Below are 21,142 nucleotides of genomic sequence, written 5' to 3'. Positions count from 1 at the left end.
CGAGACTCTGCGAAGCTCTCAATACGGTAACGCTGGTGCAGTGAGTCATCTTAGCTGGAACAACTAGGGGACTTTGAACAATCCAGTCATTTACTGCTTCGCTACGGAAACACAATTGAGGTACCATTTTATTTTATGGCAATTGCTGAATCAAGGAACTTGCAACAAATTCTTAAATGTCACTGAGTTCGCTGAACAGATGCAAAACAGTATTACAACTGAGAGCTTCACAATATAGTATAAATTAGGTAATTTATGTTATCTCATGATTTGTTTGTGTAGCACTTGAATCGAGCATAAAATAGTTAATACTCACCTATAAGGCGACAGTTTAAATGGCCTTGACGTTTTCACATACTGTTTTCACATTGCTGGCAACGAAGATCATTTACTAATCTGATCTGTGGATGAGTGTAGCGGAGGCACAATCTCTTTGTAACTAAAGAGCTCGAAATAATACAATCCCATTCTTTTCTTCATCTTAATCAGTCCTTCTTTTGGCGTCGGGATATTGTTGCTGCATGTGGCAGCCTTTTTCAAAGCTTCAACTGTAATCGACTGAATTGACCTCTCTGTAAAGATCCGCACGCGCATTCTTATCAACGTGCTCCTTATTCTTTGACCTCAAAATACTGCTTCCTTCAACGTTTCCTTTTGCTGGAATTCGCAGCCTAATGTTCGCTACGTGCGTGAAGTTATAAACCTTCACTTGCTTCCACTATTGTAAAAAAATTGTGCATCGTTTCGACAATTCTTCACCCCCTGTCGCGGATGCCAAAGCGTTTAGCAAAACTATGGGCCCTGTTTGTTGCGATAGAAGGCTGACTGGCGCAGAGGTCCCGTTTCTGCTTTCCACGCGTGTGAGGTGCACGTAGGTGTGGCGTGCGTTGCGAAACATTCTCTACATCTTTGTATCCCGTTACAATTTCTGACCATGAGAGACGGCATGGGGCACTGAGAAGTATCTTTCCGCTCACTTGCCGTACTCACGTCTTCGAAGTCACAGGCCTCGGTTCGACGATCAATGGATTAGCAGAACGGGCACTGTTTAAAGGTGTCTACGGTGTCTTGTAGAGCCATGACATTGGGCACGATGCACTGCCGGGGCAATCTAGAGGCTTTTGTCTGTACTTTTACAACGTCAGTGCTTCTAGACGTGATTGTTTCAGCCATGGCGGTTCGGCACTGTGATTGGTGGTTTAAGAATTCAAGCAGTCATTGCAGTTACTGCTGTGCTAGTGTGATTTTATGCCCGGTGACGTCCGTTACTTTCGTCGAATCTGCAGCTGCTGATGCTTTCGCTGCTTTTTCAAGCCCACCATGCATCAAAACCAATTGCTATGGCAGAGCTTTTAAGGGAACAATATGCAGCATGGCCCAATATTTCGGTAAGCCAGTACCAAGCGCCCTGAAGGCTAATACATGCAGGTGAACTTCGTCATAAAGCTCGGTAGGTTGGCCAATGTTCGACGACGGTCACATGAACGTGAAATACAGTTGACTTCGGATGTGATCTTATGCTAGGATTGTCTCCTTACCGAATCATTCAGGATGTCAAGCACGCCCTTGTAACACACCTAGGTAGACCTGCAGACCTGAAATGGCTGAAGCTGCTGCTGTTGAGACTAGGGGACTACAGTATATAAACCTGTACGCAGTTCTGAGCTCGTGCTTTTTATGTATGGCTGTAGAAAACTACATCAAGTAGCGCTGCCAAATCTTGAGGTTTCTGTCCGAATTCATGAACTCGAGCTCAGAGAGCTTGTCCTTCAAGCTTCATGTCTGCTTGCTAGCCTGGCTTGAAGCTTGTGATGATCGTACATTCTGTAGTTCAAAGCGTAGCTTCTATATATTTGTCAGAACCTTGTCACCGTATTTCACGGTATCTAAAGCCTGACTTTAGAGGAAATCGTCTGAGTCTCGTCAATAGCTGTCGTCAAGTTTCGTTATCTATTAGTCTAGATTCAATCTTGAAGAACACTCGCCTCGGATGTCTAGAAGTCTTGTTGCAACAGCCTTCGCTTACGGTTATAATACAGTCATATTGCGAGTGGAACCTTTGGTGTCGTACGAGTAGCCATTTCATTTGGCAGGCGGGATTTCTTCGTCAAAACGCAAGATACGTGGAGTGATTCGGTGCGTTGGTGACGCTGACGTCATCGCGAAGGTCCCACGTAGTGAACCTGTTTGGTACCATGGCAAGGTTTCGGCATTATCTGGTGAACCCCTGGCGCCACGGGCTAATGCGTTGTGGTCACAGGCAAAAGACAACTCGCAGTGGAACGAATGGCGCAGAACGGTCATTTATCGACGCGCGAGCTGCCGCAGCACTAGAAGCAGTTCGTGATGAGCCATCGACATCATCATAGGTGACCGCCTGCTTAAAGTATGACAAAGAAATTTCGACATACAGTAAACCAAATTTAATGAAATTTTAAACTTGGGCACGAAGCCAAAAACAGAATAATGGTGCATATGATTACGCGCATGAGATTTCAATGTATTTTGCATTCGTTGTAATTATGTGAGACGAAGTGTGACAACTAGTGAGTGCGTTGTTGCAGAAATGAAATTTTATACGAGAAAACAGAGGTTGGAGGGTGCAGGTTGGAGGCTCCAGTCGCAGCGCATGCGGGAGGAGCGGCTCCGCGGGAGCTCCGTTTTTCGGCAACACGCACTACAGGGTCTTCGCGGTGGTCTTCTCGCATCGTTTTCACGAGAATGATCTGAACTGTCCACCTGGCGTTGACGGCGAGCTGCGACTTGTCGTGCTATGTGCACAGCGGTCGGCTGAACCGGATGTTGCCTGGTTGCAGAGGCGCGCGTAGCTCCACGACTCGCTTCTTCAACAGCGCTTCGCATCTTGTGAGGAGGCGCCATAACGTGTACCGAAGGGTAAACACAGGTACCCAGACTACGTGGCGCACATGCCACATCCCTTGACTCATGTCACTGTACGCTGCTCTTGATAATGATAATGATGGTTCATTGCAATCCCCCGTTGAACGGGGTGATGACGAATAGTGAGCTCACCTGCTTGAGTTAACCACGTTCAGCTATATGCAGCATGAAACTGCTGCATGAAATTTGCATGAAACTGCATGAAATTTACTGCTGAGCTGTGCCTCTTTGAACGCCGAGCAAGGTGCTAAATATAGCTCCTAGTTTGTTAGCCGGCGTAGCAACACCGCCCTCTGTGCACGCGACACATGCTTGATTGAGCAACGGCTTTTTCTTCTTCCACACAATAACAAAGTAAGGCGTCAGGGCAGTACGGCTGCAAAGCTACATGTGGTAATAGTATTAGATTTCTTTTTTGCATGTCCTAGCAGGCTACTCGTTAGCTGAGTACATTGAAAAACTTTCGACGTTCATAAATGTTGTTTTGCGATGAAGACGTAAGTGCGGTTTTTTATAGGCTCTTCCACTGTGCAACGAAATGATTTGCGGTTAGTTCTTCATGACGGTCTGAAGAGAAACACGTTCTCTTGAAAGGAAACGCTTAGGTTACGCTGGATTTTGCAGTGAGTAAGGGCCATCGGTGGAGGGTCTAATGATGGCGAGATTCAATAAGCGCTGGAAATCGCTTTGTGCTGTCTGTGACATTTACCCGGGAGGCGAGGAAAAGGTGGGCAGTTAGAAATGATTTTCTTACTTTTTTTGCACCAGTGGGTGAACTCGTGTAACATGTGTACTGTCGACAATCGATTAGGCTAGAGGGGCGGATGAAATTGCCCACTTTATTCTGTGCGCTCTCGAACCTGATAAAAATGAAAGCGTAATGAAAGCACGCCAACGTGGATTGATTAGGGTGCGTACTTTGTGGCTGAAATCCGAGACAATATTATTATGCTACACATAAGCAATGTGTGAGACTTTTTGGCAAACCTTATATATAGTCGACGACTGCTAAATGTAGATGCATTGAGAGCGCATCTTGGTCATGGTTACGGAGGAGGAGGAAAAATGATCCCTCGTGCATTCTGCGGCAGCCAGACAAAGAAGCGCTGTTTATTTGTTTTTTCTTCACTTTTGGTGTTGTGCTAATTTTGCTCTCCCGGCTCTTTGAGGCAGACACCACAGATGGCAGATTACATCCGAACAGCCAATACGATACTAAAAACTGTTGCATGATTTCCCACCAAACAGGCTCCTAAAAATTATGGTTGGAGGCACCTGTGTCAGGAGGAAGTATATTGTTTTTCGAATGATGATCTTTTTCGTGCATTAGGACGCGTAGCGGTATATTGCTAGTTCACCTGGAGCCACAATGCTAATTCTATAGGAACATTCACCCTGACAATAAGGCGAATGTCCTATTCTCCAATTAGGATTACGCTAATTCAGGAATAGGACATTCCCCCTTGAAGGGGTGAATACCCTATTCTCACAGGTTCGTCGAGTTCGCATTAACTTTAAAACGTTGCCTAAATAGGACTCGCGCGTCTGCCCTGTTGCCCGCTTACAACGCATTGGAGCACTGAAGCACATTTGTTTCATCTCTTTGCGTTCGTCTTTAGACTTGTTTATTCATGCTACCGCACCATCTCGAGTGGCTGTTCTTATGTTTGCTAAGGAATTATTTAGCCAAGGCTGTACTACAGCCACGCACATTTCAATGCCATTTGTTATAGTAGACACCGCAGGCCTCTCCTATAATGCATGATATCAGACGGAAAAGAACAATTCCGTAATTAATTACAAACGTCCTTATTATTCTAGAAACGTTAACGTTTCCCCACATCGCACATAAGGCGCCCATAATTTTCACTAAAAACATACGCTGTATGGCGCAATCTTCTCACGATATTGGGAAACACAGTGAATAACAGCCGCATAACGCATTTGAGCGCTCGAGGAATTGCATTGGCTGTAATTGCGATCGTTGCAGTTCATGAGCACATATTTCAATGTGCATGCAGGTCGGCTATAATGTTCCTCAATTTCCTCCTGTTTGAACCATTTGGGTCTCTAGGGCAGTTATGGTACTGCGGAATGCAGCCGCCGTTCGTAACACACTTATACCGTTCCGGAGCACTGACATATGATATATACCCGAACGGCAGCAGCTCACCCACACAGTCTCAAGCTTGCCTACACGTAATCCCCTTAATTTCACTAGAAACAAAACATGTCCGTCGTTTGGCTCACCGAGGGCATCAGTTTAAGATAACGTGCCTCGTAAAACGAATGAAAATAGCCGGAAAATGATCGAGTATTAAGTCATTACTTAGAATGATTGTAATTAGGCAAGAAACATTTTTCCCACTTCCCGCGTAATATATGAGGCCCGCTTCAATTAAATGTAGCCTTGGGGTCACGTGCAATTATCCTATGACGAATAACGGCTTACTCGCGCTTTAAGTACCTAGTGAAGCAATTTTTATTATTGCTATTACTTAAGAACACACCTGTAGCTTCGCATGATCATTTTCCATAACGCTACCACAACTTTCACCAAATATAACCTTGGTCGCAATTACAGTTCTCTCGTTTCAGAAGGCCTAAATGTTGCGCCAGTCGTAAAGCACCTACAACACTGCGGTGTGCTTGGATACGTAACTTAATGCAAATGCTAAAATTAACCTGCGAACTTTGTGCTTCGCGTTTGATCTCTTCACCTTATTATCTACTTTAAAGACTCTAGCTCGACTTCACCAAAACGCTCTTCACTTCTCCGTGCTCCTAGCCTCTTCTCAGCTTATTAGGTAAGAATAACCTGTAAAGGTAGGTAATGCTGTTCCCGTTGAAGCCAGACTAAAAAGTGATCTATAAACGAGGTGAGCGTTTGGTGGGGCATTTGGAAAACGCTTCTGGCAACCACCCGATGCTTGCTTCAGCCGTTACGTAAATTTGACGTCTGGAGATTGGAATAAAATCAGAATGGAATAGTTTAACGCTGTACGTTACATGAACCTTGTTTACGTCGACGGGAACATTACTCACTTGCCCCATGAGGTCCTACAAGTAGCCCTGCATGCCGCAACCGTCGTATCTTCATGTACAGCAACTCTAGGGACACGAACCTCACTTCGACTGGGCCGAGCTTGGTGAAATGGGTACGGTACGGACGGTATCGGTACCCGTTGCTCCTGTCGTAACCGTCCCTGTATGTGTATTTGTTCAAGTAGCTGCAGTGACGGTCACATCTGGCTGCACCCTCTCCTGAAAGTTGCCCCTGTAGAACCCGCGCCACGGTTGCAGTTGCTGGCCTCGAATATTTCTGGAACTACAACTGGTCACACGCATCGCACGTATGACTGAACTCGTTGTCGATGAAAGACGGATTTGAACCGCACTGTATGACCAACAGTCAGTGCGTGCGGTACGCGGCCTCATGCCTAATATGATCTGACTGGAGGCCTCCACTCGGGTTGCTTGGTGTACCCAGCAACCCGAGGGGGTTGCTGGATACACCAAGCACCAACCTGCACCAGGAGCATCCAGGGATACTCCTGGTGCAGGTTGATGAGCTGGTATCCTTGGCTACCTCCATAGCAATCGGATATGTTCCGTCCCGTGGCGCCCGAGGCTTGCGCTGCGTCGCTCGACCCCGTCGCACTCGTTGATGCTTGGGGCTCCTGCGCATGCCTCAATCTCCTGCGCTTGCGTTCCCTTTTAAAACTTACGCGACCCGCCGTGGTCAAAGGAGGCGAGTGAGGATCGGAATCCTTCTGAAGTCTTGCTGCCCCAGGCGTGTCGCGCCATTTAGGGCCTCCACGTGTCCCGTGCATGGAAGCCATAGCCGAGGAACCGCAAGTGTCCGCATCAATTTACACACTTGTAAGCCTTGTAGTTTCACTATGAGGACCGATTTGAGTTCGATGAATTATAGGTGCTGTGGCGGAGTGAGCTGTCTTCAATGTGACCACTCCCACTCGGATGGGCAAGTGCGCTGCCGAGCTACGTACGCCTCTCTGAACGACGCGTGCGAAGTTTTATTTAGCCCTCATTGCGTCATGCGTAGCGCAACTAAGGCTTCACCTAAGCACGCGGCACATATGTGATCGGATAATTACTTCTCCCGCTTATATAGCCATATCAAAGTAAGGCACGTGGGTAGTGCGGTTATAAATATTTAGGCCATATTAATACATGTTCTCGGTAGATGCGGTTTTTTTATTTAGCAAGCGACCCGCTATAGCGAATAAACGTTCTGCACGTCGGAATAGTTCAGTAATTATTTACAGTATACTTGATTAAGCAAGACATATTTATGTTCACCACACATCAGAAGTCAAAGCCTCCAATTTTCTATAAATGTTTATCCGGTGTCTTTTAGAGCTCTTTTAGGACTCCGCCAAGCTTTGCAGATAGGTAGACCGTAAATCACTTCAATAAGAAATTTTATGCAAAATCTGTAATAACCTAAACAAATTATACTTGCTGCTTACGTAGCTCAACACATAATTGTTATACCTCAACGAAATGGAAACAGTTTGCCCTGAATAGTTCACCGAGCCGGCAAAAAAAAAAGCGATACGCCTCTTGTAACGCATGAAAATTATGAACAAAAACACACAAGGAAACAATTAACAAATATTTTTATTTGTAAAATTGATTGGCTTGCCTTAACCTTTCGATGCACGTCACCCATACGATGGCCCCTATGTTCTCTATATGTAAAATTTCTGCCATTCTTGGTCCTCTTGACACCGGGTATACCTTGTAAGCGTTTTTTACACTTCCAAACTTGCGGCAAACGGCTACATAACTTTATAATTCATCAGCACAATTTAGAATTTATCTAGATACCGTATTTACTCGATTCTAAGCACCCCCTTTTTTTCACGATCGCGATGCCCAAAGTGAGGGGGGTGCTTAGATTCGAAAAATCTAGAATGACCCCCCCGCCTCCCTCTTTTCGCTGCGACATCACTACGATACGGGTGCGAAAAGTAACATTTTATTTTGCAAACATTCAAAAGAAAAATCGGCGCAGTCAGTGAACCCATCGCTTGTGTCTGATGCTCAGTTACTGTCACTGCCACTCGGTTTCGTCGCACAGCTTGAACCGCCGCTCTCGGTATCCCACAGCAGGTCGTCTTTCGTTCCGTCGAAGTGCTTTGGGATCGAGTACTTCTTACGATTTGACCACAACGTCCAGTTGGACCCGCTTCCCTGCGTCCGAAATTCACTTTGCCATGGCTGATGGGGACGCTTTCTGCAGCTTTCACTGTACAGCCGTACAGTCCGGCTGTACGGCGTACTCGAGCCGCGGATGCCGTGCCACCTCGGGACTCCGACGGCTACGGCTCGATTACATAGTGAGCAAGCGCGCTTGGCGGCCTTGGCTACACGCTCTTCCTAACAAATATGAGGGGTGCTTAGATTCGCATGCAAACTTTTTTCTCAGTTTTCTCGCGAAAATAGAGGGGGGTGCTTAGAATCGCGAAAGTGCGGTATCTCCCTTCGCAAATCCCATATTTTTAACACTACTTGATCTTCGTGGGCATATATTTCTTTTACAGGAAACTCAGAACACTGGCACACAACGTTTTCCAGTGCTTGTTACTGTAAAACGGCCGAGTTTGACGGGGTTATGACCGTGTTTGTCGACATTGATGAGTTCATATAAAATTGTTCAGAAGCTGTCGACCATGATTTTCAATGCATGCGAATATCCAAACGTTTGCAGAACTCGGATTGCCTTACTAAAGGAAAGTGCGCTTGAATGCGTAAATCTATTGCGGTAACGATATTTACATCACGTTCTCTGCTATTCATTGCGTAATTCCGTAGAAAAAAAGAGTCGTTAAGTAATGCACCTGGAGCGATAGTATAGGAGGCTATACATATAGGCCAGTTCGTCCTATGTGTGTTCTCTCCGGCTGTTTGGAGCACCGGCGTAGATGGAGACTAGCGTCCTCCTCTATCGTAGCCGTCACTGGCGGAAGACCGTGGACAGAGGGAACCGATGTGTTTCCCTAGTCCCTCATGTAAACCGTTCTGAGGCCTCAAGGATCTAGTACGACAATGTGTGTCTCAAAGAGCTGCATTTCGGCGACAAGCATCACGCGCAACTGCATGGGTTGTACGTACGGGAGAACGCGCGTTTTCCATCGGCGCCTTTGGAGTGCTAGGTGGTCAAAGTCCGGCTACCAACCAGGAAACCGAGCGAAAGACCCCAAGAAAGCTATTCGCTTGAAGACAGATCCACGAAAGTGCTCACAGTTCAATAAACCAGCAACACTGCATCAAAAGCTTGTTTAATTTCTAATCCCGCTGAGCGCAGGCGGACCTACTGGCAAATAATAAATACTTATTTATTTAAGGGGGTGGAAATAACTATTGCAAAATATATTTAATTTGACAAAAGTGATTCCGTGTAATTAGATAAAAATATTGCGAACCAAATATAATCTGCATTTGTGCTTGGACGGAAGTATCCTGTTTTCTTTGAGTTTCCTCGCGATCGCGAAAATTTTTACGATCGGAGCTGAAAGAGTGACAAAACAGTCATCTGGTATTACTGACCGAGCTTACATTGGTCCCCAGGGAAATCCAGCAAAACGCTAATACTTCTCTTCGGGGGTCATGCTTTATTACTCTTTTGCACAATATAATTTTATTGATTTGCTTACCAAACACCTGACCAGCCATTTTTCTATTAAAAGCAGAATAAAGTTGGACGTAACATAAGTACAGAAACAGGTGTTGAAGGCATGCGCTGTTTTTCTGATCGTAAATCTTCGCGTCTTTAACTAGATCCTTCTGCTCCGCTACTTGTGCGTGTGTTCTTGCACTTGTGTTTTTACGGTCCTGTCGTAATAATTAAAGTTATACTACTTGTTCTGCGCGGAGCTTCGTACTTAATGTCGTCTATTTACGATCTTTCTTTGGCTCTTATTTAGAAACGAACAAATCGCGCATCATTCTTTTTCAACTTCAGGACGATCTCCGGAAGCTGCGAAAGCAACTTCTGCTCCTTAATGTCAATGAAAACAGAACCGAAACTCTCCATTCTAGATAAGCTCCGCTGCTTACCAGTTGGACAACAATGGCATTTCGTCGTCCAATCATGTAGCAGCTGCTACACCATTGGCTACACCGACCAACCCCAGGGAAGACGAATGCTTCTGCCGCCCTTTGTTCCTGAAACTGTGTCGTGGGCCCGTTGGCCGTTTGCTATCGTTTGGTGCGCGTTACCGCACGTATTGTGCTGCTTGTCAGCTTGTGCCAGTTTGCAGACTTCTTGACGTCTAGTTTTCACTGCGCATACGCGAACGTGCGCCTGCATTCCTTGCAACAAGAACCCCGATAGGACGAACACGCATCGTAGTTGCGTAGAAGCTCCGTCGTTGTCGAAAACTCGGCTGCCATTTGAAATTGACGCGTAGGAGCTAAGAGGGCAAACGGCAATGGCAACTCCTTCGGACGCAACGTCGGCGCCAGGGAATGCGTACACGCTTGTGGGATTCGGTGCTGCGTTGGACTGGAGGAAAACATGGTTTGTGGAGCCGTTACCGAACAGCGCAACATGCTCGTTCTGTTCCATCGCCTGCCCCGGTCTCTATTTGCTGCCCTGCGTACACTTGGCCTGCTGGCGTTGCTATGAAGGATTGCGCAGGATGGGACCGATGTGTGCCCTGGATCGAAACAAGTTTTTGCCGACTGAGAAGACCTGGATCACGCTTTCTTTTGACAGTATGAAGCAAAGGAAGGTGAGTGGTTTCACTATATAATTTCACAGCTTGTCAATGCAAAAAGAAACAGGAATGGCGATTTGGTACGAACACTTACCGCTCTTGTTTTTAAGCTAATAGCTGTTTTCGCCTCTTTCGCCCGTTTTTGTGGTTGGCGGCGGGCAGCACTTGGTCGGCTCGTTAGTCGGGTGTGGTATACAAAGGCGCTGAGGGAAAGCGTGACTGCTTTTCCGCAACCTTGTGGGAGCTGTTGCGCGTGGGCTTTGTGGCGCGCTCGGCAAGGAAAACAATTCGTTCGTTCGCTTGTTCATCATATTTTTTTTTCGCTCGTTAGTTGGTTGGGGCTATTTTCTTACATTGGCAACAGGGCCCATGGCTTTTGCACAATCATTTTTGCCCCTTACACATACTCTCGACCTACAGTTAACAGTTCGAAGTTGCTACGTGTTCTCTATTGGGTTAAGTGGTGTATGCTGCGGTAAGCGTACGTGTAGTTTTGCCAACATGACCAACCCATACGCGCGCTTGCCGGTGCGCCCGCAGATCGTGCGAGGCAGATCGTAAGCGTCGAAATGCAGCGCGAGCACGTAAAGGTATATCTTCTCCAGAGAAATATCGGTACTCTGGCTGCTTCACAAGAATACGTAACGATGTCAGCCAAGCCGATATAGCCACGTGGGAGCGCGCAGGCACGAGCCTTGTAGGTTTAAATCGGCATTCCTCGCATCACGCGTCAAACGCAAAGGCCCATTCGTGGGCCGAACCTGAATATATGCCGGGCTGACCCGCGGCAGAGGTGAAGCAGGCGTTAAGCACTCTCCATACGTGGGCCGATCCCGCAGATAGTGCAATAACTTGTGTTTTGAGATGTTTTTGAGTGTTTTGGGCAATTTTTTTTTAGAAGGCGCAGCTAAATAAAATACACTTGGTATGGGACCGTTAATAAAGTTTTATCTGTGTCTTATACTTTTCCTGTTTCTGCCCGCTATTACTGCATGCTGTTTTAGAACTGCCAAACTGGCGCTCAGCAGCCGTGTTGCCATTTGCTTTGGCAAAACCTACAACACTTATGGTCAACGTCGCTGAAAGCTCTCCGTGTGCTGCTACTCATTGCTGCTCACAAGTGAAAAACAAACTGCGCAAGGTTATTGGAAGAGCGCAAACAAGAAGACACAGCGAGAGGGCAGAAATGCTTGGCATTCACATTTGGATGTGAATAAGGCTTTGGCTGTGCATACGACAGCATGCAGCATCATAATCGTTGGTGAATTTGTCCAAGAAAATATCTCGAGGTATCTTGCAGATATTGCAGTAGTCAATGATGCGTTTACTGCCACAAGTAGTTCACTACCACAAGTGCTGCACTTATGTCTAAGTTTTCGCATATGAGAGACTTTCGTACAACTCAACAATTGTTGATGCCTCTTGGGGAAAAAATGTCACGGTTTAGTTCAAAGGACGGTAACCATATTTTCTTGCTTACCATTTAGCTGCTACTGCCCACTACAGCAACCAGGGGCGCGATCGGAGATCACTGTCCGAAACACGCTTTCCGTTTGTGTTCAGTTTCGCCTCACGCGATTGGCTTAGGGGCACCGACATCGTCAACTGCGCAGAGTCGGCTCGGCTTAAGCCAATCGCACGCAGTGGCGCGCTTCGAACAACGATCTCGAGTCACACCCCTGGTGTCATTATTGTCAGAATTGGTTGCTAATAACACCAAGGCTCTTTATCCTGTTCGCAGATTCATTGCTGGAATGCATCGAATGGTTGCAAGGCTGCTGGACCCATGTGCCAGATTCTCAGGCACTTCCGCTCACAGTGCGGTTACCATTCTGTCTCCTGTCCTGGGTGTGGGCTGGCCATGGCACACAGCAGTGTCACCGACCATCTGAAGCTCCATTGTCGTCGTGGGGGCGTACAGCATAATCACAGCATTGTCCCGAGACACCACCCAGTCTGTCCAGAGACTGCAAACGAAGTGTCACAACAGGTATGTTTATGTGGCGCACAGCTTCCAGTTTCCTCATTTCTTAGGTTATCACCTGTGGCCTCAAATGCAAATACAATACAAAATGGAAGTGTCCGATGTTTCATATTTGCTTACATTAATAAATTAATTCTCGTAATCAACAAGGAGTCTCTCTCTGAGTAAAGTATTTTCGTTCTGGAGAAAAGCGTAGCAGTGTTATTTTTTGTTCTTCTCATGATATTATTTCAGTGCACTGGTCAGAAATTTTGAGCAGATAATGGGGCACAAATGAGATAGACAAGTCTGCAAAACTACAGAAGATTTGCCAGCAAGAAATCTTAAACAGAAAAAAGGGCACAGAGAGAGGTGCATTGTTTGCAGCTCTTTAGGTTGCCATGAATCTAATGTCATATCCAAAGACAACGTAGTGTTTAATAGAATGTGCCTTGTTATTTAGCTAGTTTTGCTATTTACGTCGTCTGCATCTTAATGAAAATTGCAGGTTATTTCATGCTTAGATCCTACTGTGAAGCGCGGAGCACTTGAGACAATCACGTGCATGTTTTTCGAAATGTTTTGTCCAAAATTAAGACCATAAAACACCTAACATTTGACAATACTCTGGGACCTACGTGAATTATATTCTTAAAACAACGTACGACAGTTGGACTTATGCTGGCTAAGCTATTGCATTTTATATGAAATGAAAGCGAAAATTCAACCGCCTGTCATTTCAATACGCATCGCAGAATTATTTACGTGTTAGCCGTGATATTTTATTAAGAGAAACGAGTGTTTGCTGTAGTCGGTCGCCATCTACAGGGGGAGAGAAATAGCGAAAAAAGAGGTTAATAGTGAGGGTGACAATATGAGATACCTTCATGCACAAATGTACAGCACCTTTAATGGAATGGACCTTCATGATATCATCCCGTAATGCATAGTTTCGCACATCTTGGCAATGCCTAGAATTGGCTTGTTGCTAAGGCTTTTCTAGGTGCTGTTGCACCATTGGAATTTAGCCTAAATGATATGTGTCCGAAGATCTGAGAAGGCTTTCTTTCAATTGTCTCCAGTTATCCTTGCTGTGCAACATCCAACTTCATTCTACTCCTGCCTGGCAATAACCTATCTTGTTCGATTAAATTCCTGGCTGCATTAACTTGTGTTTAGGCCCCTCTGAGCTAATTTTCTAGCTATAACCTCTTCTGATGTATCTCTGCTTATGAAATCAATATACAAATCTGGTATAAATAAGCGCTACTGTCTATTTGTATATAGATATTGCGCACAATTTTCTCCAGTGATGCGTGCGCATGTGCAATAATATAGATGAGCTCAGTTCTCTGTGAGAGCGGCTCTCTTAACCCAGACACTCGGTCATTTCAACAGTTTTCTAAACTCTTCTCGCTTTGATATTTCCTTAGCATCTTACAAAAGTTTCTGGTTGCTTCATTTTTATTTCGGGGGTCAACTTTTCACACTTATAGTCTTCAAGACCTTTTACTGAAATTGAAATACAATTCAGTAGGTGCATTGAACCTTGGTGCATTGAACTTTCAAGAACCATTGTTCTTGAAGACAACGCTATATTTAGTTGCTTCATGTTTCCGAGCACTAGCCACCTTTGAAAAAGGTTCTCTCATTTTGTCAATTTCTACAGATGGTCTAACTGCATAAATTATACATCTGCAACACAAACTGTAACGGTTAAACTGCTGTGCATTCTTCATATGGTGAAAATTTGCCCTTGCTATCTTATTGATTGGGATGGTCTATTGATTAAAATGCATTTTTAACTCTCGTAGCTGACAGCCGTACTTCAGTAACAAAAAAAAAATTTATGCATCCGCCAAAAGATTACACATGCATCATTGTATTCATTGATTTAAGCTTATCTTTGCCGTAAACATGCATTGAAACTTTAACTGTGTACAAAATGTGCGCAATATGGACAAGTCTGCCCATGAGTGCCACTTTATTTTATCCGAGCAATTTCTCTAATATTTAAATTTTAGTCACTGTTAACTGCCATCGTGCGCCTTCCAGTGGAATACAATGCTCTTTAACTAACAGGGTGTCTACTAACTGGGAAAACCGGGAATTCTCAGGGATTTTGAATAATCTGGAAGTACTGAGGGAAACTCAGGGAATTTCTGCTTCTATCAGGGAAAATGAGCTGTAATTTTTTTGAAAGGGAACAAAAGTCGCGCTAATGCTCGCCCGAGTAAGAGAGGAATCGACTTTGACGCCGTGTCGTCGGTTGGAGGAGCTTGCAGTGTACAGTCGATGACCGATTTTGGGGACACGCCCTATTATAATTCGGATGGCTTCGCGGCACCGCGTACCCCATAGAGTCAGTATTTAAGAACGTCTGAAATTTCGGACGCAAGAACCCTTTACCATCCGATTTTCTGAACATTTTCCGTGACCGCAGGTCTGAAACGGAATTAAAGCCACCACTACCGCCATTTTCAGTATCTCACCGCCTCGAACCGGCGCTCACGCACGGAGATATCTACCACCGCGGCAACGCTAGGCCTAGCTGCTTCGACGTTCGCTATTAAGCTTGTTGCATTTCGGTGGCGTGTCTTTCATTAAATGAATTCGCCGCTGTCGGCAATGGCACCGACTCCACCTTTGTAATCCTCGTGATTGGCTTCAGAGCTCGGAAAGCACGGCGCGTTGCATAATGCTGGTTTCCGAAGTCAACTTCGCCTTAGTACAGAAATGTTACGCGGTGAAGCGTACGCAAAGTACTGCGGTGTAGCTTAACAAGCGTGTGAAGGGGCAATTGTCGCGGGATACAGAATGCATTCCTTAATTATGCACGCGTGCACACGTCGTCTCGGGTCACAGTAGGAACAATAATATGCCTAATAAGTGTACTGGTAAGGCTTCAGAGCTTTTTCGGACGTGCCTGTGGCGAATCGAGCCCTTGAGGGCAGTAAAACACACGCATTCATTTTTTGAACTGCCCGCTTTTTCGGACGTTCCCGCGGCCCCTAGGGAGTCCGAAAAATTGGACGTTGACTGCACAACAGATCAAGAGGATGCTTCAAATAGTCCGCGGGGCGAAGCGTGGTGGAAGGAGGACGAGAACACAAAGGACAGGCGCATTGAGGAATGAATGGAAATGGAGGTGTGCCACCCCTTCTTTGATGTAGCTTGGGCTAAAAAAAACAAAATATTGGCTGATGCTGAGATGCAGGTGTCCCTGATCCAAAGCAAACTTCTTAACGTAGTCAAATGCAACACTGAGGCGTTGTGCGCGGGTTGAGAGTATGTCAGGATAGTTGAGGTTGACTTTCCAGCTGCTGAGAGGGAATCACATGTGACAAAGTTCGGGCCTCATACTAATGAGCTTGCTATCAGTTGATAGAACTAGCTCATATTCGAAAATATTTGCTTCTGTATGCATCTCTTTTTACTTGTATTTGAAAATGTTCGACTCAATTTGCAATGGGCTTTATCATTCTTTTCGAAAATATTTTATTTGCTGTGCATTTTACTAACCTGTCTCTTCTGTTTTCTTTTTGAATAAAGTAAGCACTACTCCATGGTATTCAAGCTGGATTAAGTTGTGTTTTCATTTTTTAACATTTGTATCAGCCTGTCTTGACATAACACAAAGTTCTGTGTCACACATGAATTTTGCAAGCGCACTCAGGGAAAACCTGGAAAACTAAGGGAGTTTCGAAATGTCAACTTGGTAGACACCCTGATTAACGCATGTCTTTGTTTTGTTGATAGGTTACAACTTACATATATTATAAAAAAGCTGTGCATTGCACTGGAAATTTACAGAGCCTACTAGAGTACTCGGTGTTTAGAGGGTAACAGAATAAATAGGTCTTGCATGGTTCTATTGTATTTCATTGCTTAGAGTGTGTGGTAAATTGATCCTAAAAGCATATACATGACCAGGTTGCCCTACCAGAGGTCCTGGATACATTTTTTGCATTCACATGCATGAGCATATGTTAATACGCTTAAGTTGCAGTGAGCATGACATTACTTGAAAGTGCTATCAATTATGCACGTTCAATGATTTTCACACTTACTTGCCTTCCAGAAAACTGCCGCAAGTGTACCGGATGCTGCCCAAACTTTGAATGGCCCGCAACATGTTCGAGACTCGGAGAATGTGAATTCAAGCACATCTTTGCCCGTCGTGGGGCCCAGTACAGCAACTGAGCCCTGTGAATCTACATTTCCTACAAATCTACAGCTTACGAAGCAAGGTCCAGTTCAGCTCCCACAGGCAGAACATGTTCCTGAACAGACACCAACATTGTCAAACGTAGACAAAGAAAACGGTGCGTGTGCCGTTCAATTGAATGAGTTGCCACAAAAAAGAGCCCGTCCATGGCAATTCTGCTCAGGCCAGTCATCTCGTAGGAAGCGAACCAGAAATGTTCCAGCTTCAACACGACAGCTGAGAGCACGGAAACAAAAATGAATCCGCAAGAACCTACGCTGGTGTGAGTATATCCACTTCTGCAGTATTACCTGCAGAAGTGCAAGTACTCAGAACAGCCTAGTTTTTTGCCAAGCGATGTGTCTGTAGGGGCAAAGTACATCCTGGAAAGCTTTATGTTTCACTGCAGTTGGGGTACCAGCATTGCCTCTGCTGAATATTCATAGAATGGTTTTATTGGAGTCTTGATCACCTACATATTGAATCAAACACTTGCATCTCGATTTTCAGTTTCATAGGAGTGTGCTTTAGCTAGAAAAGTGATATATAGTTCGCACGATAGCTCTGATCGAAATGTATATTTGAAACATGAAATACCTCTTCTGTCCTAAATTGACAGCAGTATCAGATATCAAAATTTATGTACCATTTTGCTTATTACCAAAACTTCACTAGGTACCTCTTCAATATTGGCTTCAGGTGGTATGCACCTTCAGATTGGAATCACACAGTATAAAAAGATAACATTTTATTGGTACCTTTCTGGGCCACCAGTTTTAAGAAACAAAGTTTTCACTGATATATATTTGCTTTTTGAGTTAACATTTAATTTTATTTTCCAACAGCACAGAAAGGGTCAGTGCAACAGCAATTCATTTCATGGCAGATTTTTGGTAGACTCAAGACAAAAATTGTTATGCTTTAGGTAGCAGCCAACTTCAATTGTGGCATGGAAAATTTTTATTATTGAAGTATGTTATTAAATTCTATAAAATAATTGTAATGCCATGTATTAGAATATTTTGATTGCTTGGGCAGAGAGCATTGAGGAAGCAGTAAATTATCCTAAGTATTCTGAAGCAGTCATCACAAAGGCACATGGTACAACCATGTATAGCTCACATTCCTTTCTGATGGAGCATATGGTATTCTCACCTGGTTTATGATGCTGATTGCCTCACTCACCACTAGATAAGTTTGGTGTATAATCTTCACGTGATGTGAAATATTTTGTTCATAAGATTTGGTGTAAAATTAATTGTTCAGTTTCGTTTTTTTGCAGGTGCTCAAAGTGTTTATTTAATAAATTGCGTGATGTTTATTTAGCATTGAAAGTTTTCACTTCTGTTTTGAATGTGTGATTACAAGTTAGATTCTTCACTAAAAGAGCTCTTGCAGAAATTATTGTTAATTGTAGTTAATAACTGAAAACTACCTCACCACTCTCTTACGTCATTTGTGTTTGGAGTAAGAGACAAGCCTATTATATTTCTCATAATAATGTATACCTTGTTCATGCATAACTCTGTATGATGTTTCTGCCTAAACTGAAATCATTGTTTATGTAACATGTATCTAACATGCTTTCCGGGACATAGTTACAAATTACTTTAGTATCATTGTATTGGGCTCATTGACAGATGGTTTCGATGTCCACGGTCATCTCAGCTTTATCACGTTGCCATGTTATCACTAGAAGGCAAAAAGAAGCCTGGCATTTTTTTTCTTCATTATGTGCATTTATTTTCCACAAAGCTTATGTCCTTCAAACGTGTTGGAAAGTGACCACTTGTTTTATGCTGCTGCTTAAATGCTGTGTCAGAAAGATCTGCGTGACCTTTTCTTTTCTTTATACTTGTGAGCACTCAGCAGAAAGTTTGTATGCAGTGTATTAGTAATTGGGCTTTAAAGCTTTGAAAAGCCCCTGTAAGTGATTTTGTTTGAAATTAGGTGTTGAATGCAAGGCATTGAGCTTTGCAATCCTTTCTTTATGTTTGTTTGGTTGGTGTGCAGATTTTTGTGCTGGAAACTAGTTTTTCTTCATGCACATATAGCAGCAGTGAATTGATTTAAGGGCTACATAAAATACGCTGTTTTTTGGACATACACAGCTTGCCAGTTATCTGTCTGAGAACTAGCCAGTTGCCAACATTTTCGCATATATTGGGACTAAGTACCCAGCGCCAAGACGGCATAGATGTCATGTTTTCAAAGGGTGGGTGATGAAGCAACTTGCCCATTTTATCAGGGATGGGGCCTGTGGCTATTACCATTTTCTATTATATATTTATCCTACCACAGTCATTAGACTGTAATACACAATTAGGGCAGTCCCTTGTGGTGACTGTCACTATAGTGTGTAATTCTGGTAATCCAGTCGCTAGACTACTGGATTTAGGTTGCTTAAAAACTAATGGTTCCCAAGTTTCAAAAGAAATAATGCTTTTGCTGAACAAAGAATATCAGATCTCCAGGGAAAGTGAGCAAAGTTGAAATGATCGCATACATATGCCCTACTAGGCTTAACATAAGAAATCAACACACAGTATCAGGTTTGAGGAAGATGTCTCCAGTGTATGCATGGGGTGTGTTGTCAGTTTCCACATGAACTTCAGCTGCTTCAAAGGTGAGTATTAGAGATGTGAGCGTTTGTACTTATATATTTACCATGCATACCTTTAGGCTCTCCTTGGAAGAAGCCATTTTGTAGTTTTTAGTGATGTCATTTCAGAGACAAGCATATTTACCAACCCATTGAGGCCAATGTGCCACTAAAAGCTATAAAACAGGAAACTGAGTACCATCACAATGCTCTGCAAATACATAATTTCAGTACAATATGGAATAAATGAAGATACACATTTTAAATGATATACGGAATGTTCCTGAACCGGTGTTATACTGATACCTCTTGTCGGTCATGTAACACCTAGCTATTTTCTTTTGTCCTCCAACTGCTGTTTGCAGCAATGTGTAATTTAGTACTCATACATGTCTTCATGGAATTTCTACTGTTCCTTTGTTTTTTTTCTCTCCACAATGTGCCAGCTACTTGAATAACTCATTTTTAATGTGCTTACTTCATTAAAGCATATTCTGCATATTTTATTATTATTATGGTTATTTGTTTTGTAACATGCTGTTATGGCTATAAGTGAAATAGTTCTAATGGCGACAGTATTTTCTCTAAGCATGGGCTCTAGGCCTATTTCATAAGCACTCGAGCCTGCTAGGAAACTTGAGAGTTGTGATTGCTTGTGCCAAGCGAGGCACTTCGGGCACTTAATCCCATAGATAAGCTTGCGTTCAGCGTAACGTATGAGCAGCCGGCTGTACTACGCGTTATGTGGCAGTAAAATAACATAGCAAAGGTTTCAACGCAGCCAGCTGTGGTAGCTTAGTGGCTGTGTAGTTTCGCTGTCGAGCACGAAGTCGTCGATTGAATTGCAGCCTGCCTGGCCGTATTGCAGTAGAGTTGTAATGCAAAGACGCTCACGTTCTGTGCATTGACTGCACAGTAAAAAACTCCAGGAAGTCGAAAATAATCTGGAGGCAATATGATGCCCCGTAATAATGGTTTAAGCGCATAAAGTCCGAGTATTCGACTTTTTCAAGGTTTCTCGTCAGCTCTAAGTTAGTATTTAAAGAGTTGAAAAGAGATCTACGGGAAATGATCACATCAAATGCTTGGTCAATAGAAATGATCTTGAGTTTTTGTGCACTTAACCTACACTCGTAGTGGTCCTTCATCGCCTACTTCAAGGTGTTTCATGTAATTTGAGCCAAAGATGAAAGGAACAGTGGTAAACCGCAGCTTGGTAAAGCAGTGAATAACTGGTTGCCATTCTTTGGCGCTCCTCAGTATCTTTCTTTATATTCTGCTTTATTAGATGAAAACGAGCATTAGTTATAAAAACATAATACCTGTGCAAGTGACTGAACTGACCTGAGCGACAGCCTGATGGGGCCCTGAACCACTTTTTATCAATGTGAAGAAATGTGTTTGAAGTTGAAGTAAGCCATTTCAGAATTTGCTGCAAGAACTACTGCAATGGGTTCATTAAAAGTGCAGTTATTGGCAGTCAAATGTCATGTTCGCGGTGCTTGCATTCCTTGCATTGCGAAGGCTACAGCGGAGGGAGGCGTGCTCAAGACCCTTTGCCTACTAAACGTCACTGTGGCGCACAGTCCAAATGTGAATTTTAATGTCCACGTAGACGGCGCTACTTCTGATTTCGGCGTTTAGTACGCGCCAAACCCGTTTGTCCTCAACGAGCCGTCATGCGCTCAGGCATCTGACTCGCCGCAGCACTCCACAGCAGG

The 21,142-nt window shown here is 44.1% G+C and overlaps 1 protein-coding gene and 1 long non-coding RNA gene across 4 annotated transcripts in view; both read left to right on the top strand.

The window, feature by feature from the left end:
- LOC135906758 (uncharacterized) overlaps positions 1 to 21,142 on the top strand; it is a 308,457-nt gene that overhangs the window by 8,217 nt on the left and 279,098 nt on the right. The window lies entirely within an intron of this gene.
- Positions 10,070 to 19,875, top strand: LOC135906755 (uncharacterized). The gene is made up of 3 exons (XR_010565831.1): positions 10,070 to 10,664; positions 12,391 to 12,639; positions 16,694 to 19,875. It is a non-coding gene; the product is annotated as an uncharacterized lncRNA (long non-coding RNA).

Source organism: Dermacentor albipictus, chromosome 7, assembly GCF_038994185.2.
Source record: "Dermacentor albipictus isolate Rhodes 1998 colony chromosome 7, USDA_Dalb.pri_finalv2, whole genome shotgun sequence".
Lineage (NCBI taxonomy): Eukaryota > Metazoa > Arthropoda > Arachnida > Ixodida > Ixodidae > Dermacentor > Dermacentor albipictus.
Note: the sequence above shows the minus strand (reverse complement) of the source record. Positions and strands in the feature narration are given on the sequence as shown.